Source organism: Octopus bimaculoides, chromosome 1 (assembly GCF_046866305.1).
Source record: "Octopus bimaculoides isolate indiv1 chromosome 1, ASM4686630v1, whole genome shotgun sequence".
NCBI lineage: Eukaryota > Metazoa > Mollusca > Cephalopoda > Octopoda > Octopodidae > Octopus > Octopus bimaculoides.
In genome coordinates this window covers 125339349-125354830 of record NC_142928.1, presented here as the reverse complement: position 1 = coordinate 125354830, position 15482 = coordinate 125339349, and positions in this window count along the sequence as shown.

The following is a 15482-nucleotide window of genomic DNA, read 5'->3' as shown; positions in this document are numbered from 1 at the left end:
CATAACGTCGCCATCACTAGTGATCACTCCAAACAACATGATGTTGACTGGTTGTTTAATTTTTATCACTCTCGGCACATGTTTTTGGCACACGGAATGGCAACGGTTGATCTGTGTGTTCACCATCTGATCCTGCCAAAAAGTTTTCTCCTTTGAGACAAACCAAAGCATGTTCATTTGGAGGGAATGCTTGAGTTTGTTCAAAAGTTTCGTAGCGCGGTCTTTTCTCTTGGCCTTGATGGCTTAGGATAAAAATTGGCCCTTTCCCATCTAGAATGAGGAATACCGAAAGTCTTCATGCACTACCCGCCTGATTAGAAACTCAGACACTCCCATCTCCCTGGTGATGGACCTGATTGACTTGGAGGGATCGTTGTCAATCATGGCCTAGATCTCACCAACAAACTCAGGAGTTCTTTTCTCATCAGAACGACCAGAGTGAGCTTTCCGAGCTGCCGTGCCATTGTAATCACCATTAGACTCATACAACTTTTTCTGAATCCTCTGCACTCTCCTGAAATGTTCGTAGTGGAGCTTCGGGCGCGAATGCAAAGCATATCATTTCCAGTATATCATTTCCAAATTTCTGGAAGAGTGAATTGCGTAATGGTGCAGCTTTTCTCACAGACAGTGCCGAACTGACCCTACTATACCGTGTAGTCGAGAAAATAAAAAAGTGCACGCGCGAAATTAAATATAAAATGACGACAATTAACCCATCGCACCCTATATATATATATGTGTGTGTGTGTGTGTGTTTGTATGTATACATACATACATACACACACACACACACACACACACACACACACACACATATATATATATATATATATATATATACGCACACACACACACACACACACACACACACACACACACACACACACACACACATATATATATATATATATATATATATATATATATATATATATATATATATATATATATGTAGTGTATAAGATTTAGATTTAGATTCAAAATTGAATATGGTACTTATGTTTAGGCACCAGAATATAGTATGGTATTATCCAGGAACCATTCTAAAAGCGAGGTGATCAAAAAATCAAAATAAGCAACACGGGTTTTAAAGATGATTGCAGTACGCACCGCACCTTTCATGCTACTTCATTTATTTAAGTAATGCAAGCATTACATTAAATGCAATATGTAGAGCAATCTTCAGCTGCACAAAAATGTATAAAATTACAGTAGAATAGACATATTATAATTGTGGCAACATTTAAAATCCAAGTGGGAAGAAGAATACATAAAAATCCATCTTGACATAGCCAAGGCTATCAGGCTAGTGATAGCCTTGGCTATGTCAAGATGGATTTTTATGTATTCTTCTTCCCACTTGGATTTTAAATGTTGCCACAATTATAATATGTCTATTCTACTGTAATTTTATACATTTTTGTGCAGCTGAAGATTGCTCTACATATTGCATTTAATGTAATGCTTGCATTACTTAAATAAATGGAGTAGCATGAAACGTGCGTACTGCAATCATCTTTAAAATCCGTGTTGCTTATTTTGATTTATATGTAGTGTATATATATACATATAATATATGTGTGTAATACAATGTAGGGAGGGTTAAAATCTAAGCCGTGTCCTCTTGAAGCACATCTGCTTATTCCAGTGCTTCAAAGTCGTATGTAGATGTTATATTTGTATAAAGTATGCATAAGAGTTGAAAATTCCCAAAACAGGAGACTAAAATAAAATTGATATGATTATTCACCATTACACATGCTTCAATATTGTTAAGAGGAGTTACAAAATTGTCGGTGTAGGAGAAATATGTAAGGTGTCTCCTATTAGGAACTCTTCAAACAGAGAATCAAATAATACAAAATTTTACATTTGGATGAAGCGTTTGTATATGTTTAATAATCAGGAGTCCCATAGAAAGTTGGAGAGAATAAAGAACAAAACAAATGATATATAAGGGAGAGAGAGAGATAGAGAGAGGCAGTGTGAGAGATAATAAGTGTACTCAAACATACACATGCATATATATATATATATATATATATATATATATATATATACGTATATATGTATATACATACGTACACATGTATATGTATGTATATATATATACACACACACACACACACACACACACACACACACACATATATATATATATATATATATATATATATATATATATATATATACATACACATGCATTCATACAGCTATATATTCTCGGACACATAAAGACAGACACATACACATGTAAATCTGCATGTATACTATATGTCATGTATTCATGCATAAATACACACACACACACACACACACACACACACACACACACACACACACACACACACACACACACACACACACACACACACACAACTGGTAAATATAACGAAATGTTTCAATGTTTCCTTTGGTGGTTCTTGAAGAAGCAGAGAAGCAATCAATCGTTTATCTATAATTCCATCTATGTGTGCGTGCGTGTATATATGGATATGTTTTTGTGTGCAAACACTTTTCAACACGCACAAGCACAAAAAAGTCTGTTGTAGTTTATTTATGCATATGTAGTTGTTTTTGATATGAAGAATATTTATTATATTATATAAATCACCCAGAAACAGACAAAGAAGCGAAACAAGAAATATATAATCAAAATGTATTCAAAAATATCCTTAAGTCATCTACTAGGAACTATAATAAGTTGTAACACTTAAATATATGGCGAGAGCTAAATATCAGAGAGTTGAAAACCCAGCTGGAATTCCAAGTGTTGTAACCAGTCAGTTACACTCTTTAGATTCTGCAGTAACACCAACAGGGAGAAGGAAGTGGCCTAACACAATTGCATGCTTAGGTAAAAAGTTCATGGAATGTTGTAAAAGAAGATGTAGTTGTGAAATTATTTTAAAATTACGGCATTAATAATACCCTTGATGGTCCTGAGAATGATTTACTGTTTGAAGAAGATATTGATCACCCACATTGTACAAATTTCCAGTGATGAAGAGAGTAGTATCAATGGTAAATGTGAGAATAAACTTTCAGACTTTGTGATGCTGATTTACATTTTGAATGCAATGATTAAGGTAACCTTTACCATAATTTTTTAATACTTTTTGTGGTTGCTTGCAGTGTAGAGTAACATATGCTGTTCACTGAACTACCAACATCAGTTAGAACGCATTCAGTTTCTTTTTTCCTGCTGCTTGCTGTACACTAATATTCAATGAAATTTTGCTTTGTGTGCACGTACTATAGTTTCCTATAGAAATACATTCACATTTATTTTACCTTCCTGGTTGTTTTGTTCCAGTTTTTACCAATATATTTGCTTTTGTTTGCATGTACCAGGATTCATTATATCAATGTATTTCTGTTTTGCTATAGCAATTTTAATTTAGTTTCCTTCAAAGGTTATTGTGAAGTTGCGTTGTATGGTTTCGTGCATTATTCTAATATATTTTCACAAAATTGTTTTCACGTACATAAACAATTTCCCCTACAAAACCAATTAAAATATCTTTCAATGATTTTATGATGAAACATACTAAAATTGTTTACCTCCCCCCCTACAAAACAACCTTGAAAACAGCGAGACTGCATCATATACGTGGGCAAAAACAGTAATTTCTATTGTACTGCTTAAAGCCATACGCGAAGGGAATTTTATATACTTTTAAGAAATATATTTTATGTGAAAAAGTTACACACACACACTTGATTAACCATGCGTATGTATACATGAATACATATATATATATATATATATATATATATATATATATATATATATATATATATATATATATATATATATGTATTTGTATATATCTATCTATCTATCTGTCTGAAACATAATCATCAAACTCCCTGAAATGTTGCAGTTAGCCCTTGTGGTGCCACTCCAGACACTTGCAGTCAGCTGTCGCCGCTGGTGTCTGTTTTTTGTTCTCTCTCATGGGTAACAGCTTTGCGGTATTGTGATGCTTGTCCGTAATGCTATCAGACCAAGTTTTTTTCTGTTTGTCGCTCTTTCGCGCTCTTTAATCTGTGTCCTAGAGGATGATTTTGGACTAGGAGTTGTGCCGAGAAACGTGACCTACCAGGCATGCTTTCGTCTTTACACCTGCGCATGGAGTGTTTCCTATCTGTCAGTGTTGCTACTGACTTGTTGCCTGGCAAAGCTGTTCGTTTTGTTGTCTCTATAAGGCCTAGCTGCCTTCTGACGCATTTGTGTCCAGATGCCAGGATTCTTTGTTCTTTATTACTTGCAAGAGTACAACTCTCACACCTATACAGAAGGGCTGAAGTTACCAGGGACTTGTACACTTTGAGTTTTGTTGAGAATATATGGTGCTCAACAAGCTGAGTCTTATTGTGATCTTCTTTTGCGATCTGCCGTCTTTGTCCAAAGTGGATACAAGGTAATCGAAGATGATCGCCTTCGTCAAGTCTCTCTCCGTTCAGCTTGATGTAGGTTTCGGTGTTTTGATTGCGACTGTTACCCAGGACCTTATCTCTTTTCTCGGTTGATCATCAAGCCGCTTGCTTCAGATACTTTTCCACTGGTGGTGGACTCCTGGAGTTCTGCTTCACTGCTTTCTAACACGTTGATATGATCAGCAAAACACAGGTTGGAGACAAGCCGTCCACCTATGGAGACACAGGGGTGGAAAAAATTTGAAAAACACAGGAGACAGTAGACACCCTTGCTTGTCTGCCGTTCACCTTCCTAGTTCTAGTTTTATTAATGCGGGACTTGAACATTTGGGGTGCGAGGATGAAGTCAATTTGATTGGGAGTCATGTCATTACGTGCATGACAAATTGTTCTGCGCAAGGTCTTGTATGGAAGAGGTGTATTGCTTAGGGTCAGCTCGTGTGTCGCAATCCACGATCATTGGTTTCTCTGATCTCGATTCATTCCACTGTCTTGTTTAATTGGTTATGTTACCTGGGCCTACTTTGGGGTTTCAGTCTCCTAGGATGGTAAGAGCATTTTTTAAGGAGTTGCCAGATGATTCTTTTCTCCAGATCCTCATAGAAATCCTCATCTGCATCATCATCATCATCGTCATCATCATCATCATCATCATCATCATCATCATCATCATCATCATCATCATCATCATCATCATCATAATATTCAATCGCTGGCATATACACTTGCATGATGGTAATATTCTCCCAGATCGGCCAAAGCACCGAAAACCAACTACCACGCTCTCCACTGCTATCTCTCAGGCGATCAATGTGCAACTGAGATATGAAACATAAAATGTAGATCAAATATTTTTATGCATTTCTAACAAAATACCGAAATCTGTGAATTTTTACTGAAATGAAAACATTCTAATTATATGATATATTAAAGGAAGTGTTTGCTTTACTTATTTTAAAACTATTTTTATGAATAATTTTGAATTTCATTTTGAGCCAATACAGTTGGTGATACTTTAATAGCATCATCAATATATGTATTTTCATTATCGGTTTATCGTTATCGAACTAGTCTGAAGCCAATAGTCTTAATTTGCTCTATACAGTTCTCAAACAATAATTTCAAATGGTTGAGAGATTACTAACAACTAATTTTTAAAATTGCAATAGTGAGCGTTATGTGAAGAACAGCTACCCCTAAGTTTGAAAGAGAAAACGAAAGTTTCATCTCCATACTGCACAATAAACTTAAGTATCGTCTTAGCCTTTGAAGTCGTAATATTTGGGCGACATTTCAAAAGCATTTTATAATCTAAAATTTCGTCATAAAGCTCAAATCTGTATATATTACTGCTATAAAACTACTTAAGTTTAAGATGAATTTTCTTTAGCATTATTAAAACTGTAGCTTTAATTCGTGTCAAACTGTAATTTTTATGTAAAAATTATTAAAATTTTCTGTTTTAGTCTTGAATCTTTCTCAGGTTTTCTAAAGGAGACGGTCAGCTTTTTCATTTCATTTCCTTCTTCGCTGTTAACTTTAAATTCTTGGTTTTCCCCAGGTATTTGTTTTTGGGTAGTTCTTCTAATTGAATATCCCATTCATCACATAATTACAACACAATTTCAAATGATCCTCGATAAAGGATTTTCAAGTATATATAAAAATATCCTTGAAAAGACTTTTATTCACCAGAAGTATCATGTAAGTTCAGAGTATGTTCATAGGGTCTTCTTAGAACATGTTCAATTTGAATAAGAATTATATCACAGAATCCAGACATAACAAAGGAATTAAAAGTTCACATTTGATAACGCCCGAACCTGGAGTTACACCTTAGTTTAATTTTTATCATCAGAGTGTTTTACAAAACTTGTACTTTGATATCAATTTATTCATGAACAAGTTTCATAATGTCTGGCTTGGAACGCCATCGATTTTCAGATTCATACGGCTATTAGCATAGCATATTTCGGCTTTTGATAACGAATGGTTAGCACTAATACATCTTGGTTAGTAGCACGCACTTCAATCACTCTGAGAGAATGATTACCGCAGTTTACAGAAAACCACTTTGCAATGTTTTTCATTAATCCTATGTTGAACACCATTTATATAATCAGCCATAACTGCATCATCATCATGACGTTTCGTCTTTTACGAGTTATTCCAAAATTACTAAGCCCGTGTTTTCTGATGCCTTCGTTTTAATTGGATAACTAAGAAAAGCCTCAATATCAATATATTGAACTCTTTCTGCCATTTGCTCTGATGTCATTGATTTGAAGCAGAATCAAATATGAGGCCAAAATGTGTGCCCTTACGAATGTTATGTAGCAATTTCTGGCAAACAGTAAAGCTGTCTGTTGAATATGTTCATTCAGCAATATTATTCCAAGAGTTTTTTCCACATAGCGAAATACAATTTCATGAAAGGATTAAAGCTGTTAGCAGGTTTAGTAATATGTCTAAAATATTTCCAAAATTGCTTTTCACTTTGTGTAGGATTTCTTTTTACCATGCAATAGAATGTTTTGAGTAGCTAAAATATTTATGACATAAAAAATTCTGTGAAAAATATCTGACACTGTGTTGACATACAGAGAAAATTCTTAAATCCATTATACAAACAGTCTTTTACTATATTTTAAGTACTTTGAATTCAAAGAAACCACTTTTATGTGGAGGGCATCCGCCTGACAAAAATAATTCTCTTATAATATTTTATGACACTAAGAAACCAACATTGTAATACTGAATCGCACCAGGTATAAGTTACCTGTATTTTCCTGCCTTTTGACATTCAGTTTTATTATGCTTTATTTCCTTGAAAAATCTGACTCTTAAACAGCAATTGGTCCTGCAACTAACACACTGGCGATGTCAGCCAAGATAAATTTCTGTAGCATTAAATACTTATGAATGATTAGACAGAATTATAACATCATAAAACTACTTAATACTTTTCAGCTTTCATTTTTTGCAGTTTTCATTTCCTCATGTTTTTTTTTTACTGTCTAGTGGCTGTTTGAGCTTGGCAAAATTTCATTTTTATTTCAAAATAAAACTTCAATCTGACAATTAGAGCCCTTGGTGGTTAGAGTGATGCGAATCTTTGTTTTGAAGGAAATAACAATGTAAAGTGGCTCTAAAGTTTGAAGTAAGGGTCTTATGCGAACATACTTGGTATCGTTTACTTTCAAATAAAGATCTGTAAAAACATTTACAATTCTTTTATTGATAATGCCATAAATCCTTTAACAGTTCAATAATTTAGAAACAAAAATTATGTAATATAATATAAATCAAATATATATAATGCTATATTCATGAATTATAAAGATCACACGCTGAATTTATCAAAGACTTCAAATAGCAACACTTTTAAGAAGACAAAGATTAAAAGAATTAAATGATAGTGAAATGGGTTGGAAGAGAAATTTCAAATATCAAGTTAGAGGGAAATCAATAGTATTTTATGAGAAAGTAGAAAATCTTACATCGCACTGAAGAATTCGCAGCTGCTGCAAGCATTTTGGTTCATATTTCGCAATTAAAAGATGCAGTGATGCAGTTTCTCTACTGGCCGTATACCATTAAACTTTGCACTGATGAAGAATTTGTGGATCTCTCGGGAATGAAAATTCTCAATAACAAGACTTATATCATGGAGAGAATACAGCCAATAAGTGATGCTATGTACTATTATCACAAAAGAGCGTCTTTGAAGCAAGCGTCTGAATTACAGCTCATTAGCTGATGATATTTACACAAGACTCTTGTGAAAACGGAGATACATATGTTTGTGCAACTATAAAAGTACTGAATAAATCTATAGATATAAATTTGACATGGGCGATTCTTTCTTGTATATTTTCTTTTCTTGGGATTCACGGTCAAACGGCTGAGTGGAACTGCGCGAAAAATTACACAGATGTGTAGAATGAGACGGTGGTGTTGCTGGGCTTTGTATTTTTTTCATAGCTCCCATGGTTAACGAGATAATTTACTATGATAATACTCTTGTGTTTATGAATGAGAAAGAAACGGGTAATAGACGAATAATGAATAGGTGATGTCATACTTGGTAGTGGGATGATGAAAATTGTACGCTGAAAAAATAAATCAGCGTTTCAACTCTGTATGAATATATGTGTGTGTATGTAAAAGTGGGGGTATGTGAATGTGTGTGTGTGTGCGTGCGCGCGCGCGCGTATCTGTGTCTATAACAGCAACCAAAGACCATGTGGTGGTACTGAATCTGGTGACGGGCTACATCTAAAAAATTAAATCACGGCAGCATCTCAACACAGAACAGCTACCACTCATCTAACACTTTACCGATTCTACCAGTCAAGCGCCTAGGACAGGTGTTTCATATATTGACAATAGAAGAGTAAAAAGCAATGTTGATTGAAGAGGAGTCGAACTCAGAATGCATCAGACAATACTAAACATTGCAAAGCATTTCATCTGATGTTCCTACAGCTCTAACAAACACAGTGCAGTAATCCCTCGACTATCACGAGTATTTCGTCCCAAAATCGCTCGGGATAGGTGAAACTCCGCGAAGTATAAACAGTACTGTATATTTTATTATCGTTTTATAATTTATATATATTTATTTCGTTATAAATGCAACACAACACCACAGAGGAATCGACGTAAGCTTAAATAATAAACCGCGATAGGGGAACCGCAATAAGTGAACCGCTATATGGCGAGGAATTGCTGTACTTCATAGTAAAAAAATAGTTTTAGATACAATTATAGATCTTCAACAGAAAGTAAACACCAAATACTTTCAATTATGGCGATTTTCGTATTTCAAGATATTTTTATGTAATTTTGGTAAATATATCTGTTAAAATGAGATGTCAGTGTTATTTACAATTTTGCGTAATTTAGACGACAGTTTATTCACCGCAACCTGAACGCGTGCGCGCGCACACACACACACACACACACACACACACACACACACACACACACACACACACACACACACACACACATATAACGGGCGTCTTTCACACCTGTGCATACATGTATGTATGTATATGTGTCTATATACGTTTAACTATATGTGTATCTGAATTATTTTTTATCGTTAAATAAAGAGTCAACCAAATACTTCTCTGTTACTTATGAATATATACACTCCTTATCCTTTTCTCTTGTATATTACTATATATTCCATATGGTTTCCACAATGACACATTAAGGAGCATTTTATGAGTACTATAGGATTACGTGAATCCATGTATTGTGACTTAAATATATATATACATACCTACTGATCATATTATGTATACTTGTGGTGACCTTATGTAAGTAAGTCTCCTTTTGACTAAACAATATACCCCCTAGAAACAATAAAATCATACATACAATAACACCTGTAACATTACAACTTATAAAATCTCTTTGGTCTGAAAACCTCTAACTGCTCTCACTATTTCCATGCCTTATTACCCCCACCTTTCGGGTTACCTCTATCTTTTCCTTGTCTCTAATTTTAACCCCTTGTCTCTTTATATGTAGGTTATATGTATTTCTTACTATTTTCTATAAATTCTTATTTTGTTTTTTATTTTGATAACCTTACTTATTTACCTCTTATCCCTTATATATTGTTATTTTTCTTATTCTTAAATTGATATTTTTCAGTTACTTAAGTGTATGCGAGATATTTATACTATATCCATATAAGCGTATAAATATTTTTGTATGTGTATATATGCATATATGCACATATATATGTATGTGTATCTGTTTGAATTTTTACACTTTTCTGATTCATAGCTTAAAATTAATAGACAGCATGTATATCTTTCCAGTTACTCCATATGTAAATGCCTTGAGCAATCTTTATAGAAACCCCCCGACAGGTAATTAATTAAATACATGAATGGATATTAAACTGATTGTATGTAATCTTCTTTTTTGATGTTTATAATTGATATATACAGACTTTTTACCTATTTCAGTTATGATATCATTTTTGAAATTCTTAAATTTTAAATTTTATTTTTATACAACATAACAATATTGTTTATAAACATCTCCCCCTAGTACCCCTAAATATAATTTCCTCTGTATTAACATCTTAGGTTTCTTAGCGTCTTGGCCCTTTAGCTGTTAATTAACATCATGATTTAAAGTCTACCCCTACCTTGCCTCTTTTTATAGACAGTTACTTATATCCAACTGACTACTCCTAATGTCTAATTTCCTCCCCGGGGAATAGGGATACATATGATAATATTTATGACCATACCTATCAACTGACAACTCATTCTTGTCTTTTATTCAAAATAGACAGTCTTCTAGTCTTAGATTTAGTAGTTGATAAGGAGATAAATGAATTAGAAATGAACTACAACCATTACAACCCTATGATCCCACTATGCTCCATGCGACTCTTAGAAGTTGTAGTGTATTCTTGGCTACAATAGCGACAACATGAATTTCTTCCATCTTCTTGCTCTGTTAAAATATATAAGAAAAATTATATTGATGTGTCTTAGTTGTTAAAATTCCATTTATTTATTTGTGCAGCTCAAGGTGGCACCGCATTTAAATTGATGTAATGATTGCATTGTTCAATTAAATGGAGTCGCTTGAAACGGTAGTACTACATTAATACTTGATATCCTGCTGCTTATTTTGATTATTTATAGATATATATATATATATATATCTGTATGTATATATGTGCATATATACACATATTTCTGCATATATGTTTATATACATAGATATGCATATATAGCGGTATATGTATATATGTATGTATATACATATGTGTGTGTATGTGAACGTGTCAGATACAATTGTACAAATCCTTTTTGCTAGATCGAATGGGATATTTATTTTGGTGTGTTTAGGAAGGCAGACGCAACCACTCGAGGACTTCGCCCACAAGACCTCAACATAACACTCACTGGACGTCAATACCCACGCAGACTTATAGACCATGGAATTAAACGTGCCAGAAATTGGACACAAACACACTAACGACAACAAAACAAAACATCACACCTCATTAAATCACTCCCATACATATCAACCCACAACCCCAGAAACAGTGAAGCATACAACAGAATTATACAATATCTCCCTCTGCTCACTCAAGACCCGAAAATGAACAACATTCTAATTACACATAAACTCCTCAAATGCAAAAGACAACACAAATCGTTCAAGAGACTCCTAACAAATGCAAAACTATACTCAACACATACGATACCAGCAGTTAAAAAATGCAGACGACCTAATTGTGGTACATGCCCATACCTAACTGAATGCTCGGAATTTACATTTTAGCAAGGAGAAAAATTATCAGTTAAGACCAATTTCATATGTGCTTCCCAGAATCTTATCTACGTCCTAACCTGCTCAGGTTGTGGCCGCAATTATATGGGCCAAACGAGTCTACTTTGAGACGCAAAGTCACGCTGCATAAAGAACAGATTCGTTTACCTCAATACAGGCAGATAGCCCTGAGCGAACATATATCGACATATGCGCAAGAAATAAAACGCCGAATTTCCATATCTTTCCATTATACCAATGCAAAGATTCAATCTCCTTACAAGAACGCCTAAACAAGGAAGACCTGTTCATACAAAAGTACAGACCACACCTTAATGTACAAACTTGGCTACCTGATCCTTACACATTCCTCTCCCACCTATTGCCTCCCTTTGTCCATTCTCTAGACTCTCTTACCACCTGTTGCTTCCCTTTGTCCACTCTGTAGACTCATTCTTACTTTTTAAGGATTCAAAATGGCGAGACTCCCTTGTCACAAGTTTGATATCTTTTTATATATATAAACATTATATATATAAATATATATATGTATATATATATATATATATATGGCCCTATACACACATGCACTTACAAAAGACACAGACACATTGAAGGACACGCATGCGTAGACACATACAATAGGAATACAAAATACAAAATGGCTGATAGTTAGCAAGGTGAGACACACATAAGAAAGAAGGAAACAAAGGACCGCTGATGAGGTCACAGAAGTGTGACGAAAGAACTCTGGCCGAAATAAGATTAAGATTAAGATTAATGTAATATAAAGCTGAAAAAAAAAAAAAAAAAAAATTAACACCAAATATACAGTGCGTGTGTTTTTATTGGCTAAACTGGCAATATGACCATCCCCAAGTACAACAATATATATATATATATATATATATATATATATATATATATATATATATATATATATATATATATATATATATATATACATATGTTATGGATGTCGTGATATCCAACCGGTTTTTGCTATTTAAATTAGCTTTTCAAGGGACATTGTAAAGTAATCACTTTACAATGTCCCTTCAAAAGCTAATTTAAATAGCAAAAACCGGTTGGATATCACGACATCCCCAAAATATGTATATATATATATATATATATATATATATATATATATATATATATATATATATAAAATATAAACTATGAAGGCATTTGTCTTTCACGCTTTATCTATGTTTTCCACATATTTTCAACTCATAATTTTGCCACGTGGTGTATACTGAATCTGCAGTATTTTTGCTCCTTTTATATATGTATATATATAAATATGTATATAAATCAAAATAAGCAACAAGGATATTCAAGGTTAATCTTGAATTAACCTTGAATATCCTTGTTGCTGATTTTGATTTTTAATCACCTTATTTTGGAATTGTTTGGATAATACCATACTTAATTCTGGTGCCTAAACTTAAGTACAATATTCACCTTGAATCTAAATTTTTTATTTATACATATATATAGAGTGAGAGAGAGAGAGAGAGAGAGAGAGAGAGGGAGAGAGAGAGAGAGAGAGAGAGAGAGAGAGAGAAAGAAAAATTAAAGGTACGTGGTTTAGTGAGTTCGATTCTTGGTGGCGTGTTGTGTTCTCGAGCAAGACACTTTATTTCACGTTGCACTTCTTCACTCGGCTGGCAAGAATGAGTAGAACTTGGATTACGTTAAGGGTACACATGTCTGTGGAGTGCTCAGCCACTTGCACGCTAATTTCACGAGCAGGCTGTTCTATTGATCGGATCAAATGGAATCTTCGTCGTCGTAACCGATGGAGTGACACCCCCACACACAAATATATACTGCTTTCCGCCATTTACGGTCGCTGCCAGTATGTATGTATGCTAGTATTTGTGTTGACCGCAGCAGCAGAGTGCTTTACCTCTTATTTCTAGCATTGTAAGTGTTCTAATAAATTATAGTGTTCCTTTTTTGTAATACATTACTAAACCGATGCCTATTTTAATGATATATATGTTCATATATATATATGGGAGAATATACAAAAAATAACAACAGACGAGGACAGGTGGTGTAAATAACAAAAGTATATATTAGTATGACGCTCGGGAATACGGAAAGTCTTTGACGTTTCGAGCTACGCTCTTCAACAGAAAGAATACGGAGACAAGGAGAAAAACACGGAGAAAAAAAATTGATTATATATATACATACATACATACATACATACATATATATATATATATATATATATATATATATATATATATATATATATATATATATATATATATATATATATATATATATATATATTAGGGACAAAATCCAAAATTACAGGTAAAAACTCAATTAAAATCAATTTATAAAAAATTAAAATTAAATTGAGCTTTATAGATAAAATATATATATAGAATATATAGTTTTAGGGGAAATAACCAAGTTTCAAGAACTCATCGATGAAAATCCATATTATATTATATTATATTATATTATATTATATTATATTATATTATATTATCTTTATCTTATGATATTTACTTTGTTTTATATTACACTCATTTATTGTGCTTTTAATTATTAATTTTTCTATATGCGATAGTGGATTTTCATCGATGAGTTCTTGAAACTTGGTTATTTTCCCTAAAACTATATATATATATATATATATATATATATATATATATATATATATATATATATATATATATATATATATATATATATATATATACACATATACATACATATATATACATATATATATGTATATATATATATGTCTATATATATATATATATATGTATATGCATATATATATATGTATATATATGTATATATGTATATATATATATATATATATATATATATATATATATATATATATACACATACACACACACACACACACACACACACATATATATATATATATATATATATATATATATATATATATATATATATATATATATATATATATATATATATATACATATATATATATGTATATATATAAGAGGAAATGTAGCAGTGCTCAGAATGTGACCGGTTGTTGAAGGAGTCGTTTATTGATTACTGAGCAAGAATGAGGAAAATTAATCTGAAGGTCGGATATATCTAATGAGCAGGGATTTGGCCACCATTTCCGAAATACCGGCAAGGTGTTACGAGTCAGACTTGATGACTCGTATATCATTCATCAGATGAGCAAATCGAATAAAAAGACTGCAACCGGACCTCCTGTTCGAGTTGATAACGTGACTCATTCGGAATTAACATCGATTATATACAGCACCCGAATTTGAATACTAATGGAACATACACAAAAAGATCGAATGATTCATAATTTTCGCCTGAGTGATCATTACAATATAACTTTCTCAGGTATTCTTACTATACATAATAATAATCATAATAACGCAATGCAGCAATATATGTTTGTTTAATCCATTACCTCCCATAATTCTATTAACTGGATTTTTTTTTTAATGAAATTTTGATTTCTAGCATAAAACAGCCTTACAAACACGCTGGAATGATCAAAATAACATTTCAAAATAACATTTTAAATAGAAATAAGCGAGATATTGGGTGAAAAATTAGCAAACCTAATATGAATATCAGAGAAATATACCTAGTAAATATAGCAAAAAGGTTAGATATGTATAAATATTGACAGATAATTACGAAATTTGTAATTTTTAAGTGATCTCATACGAGAT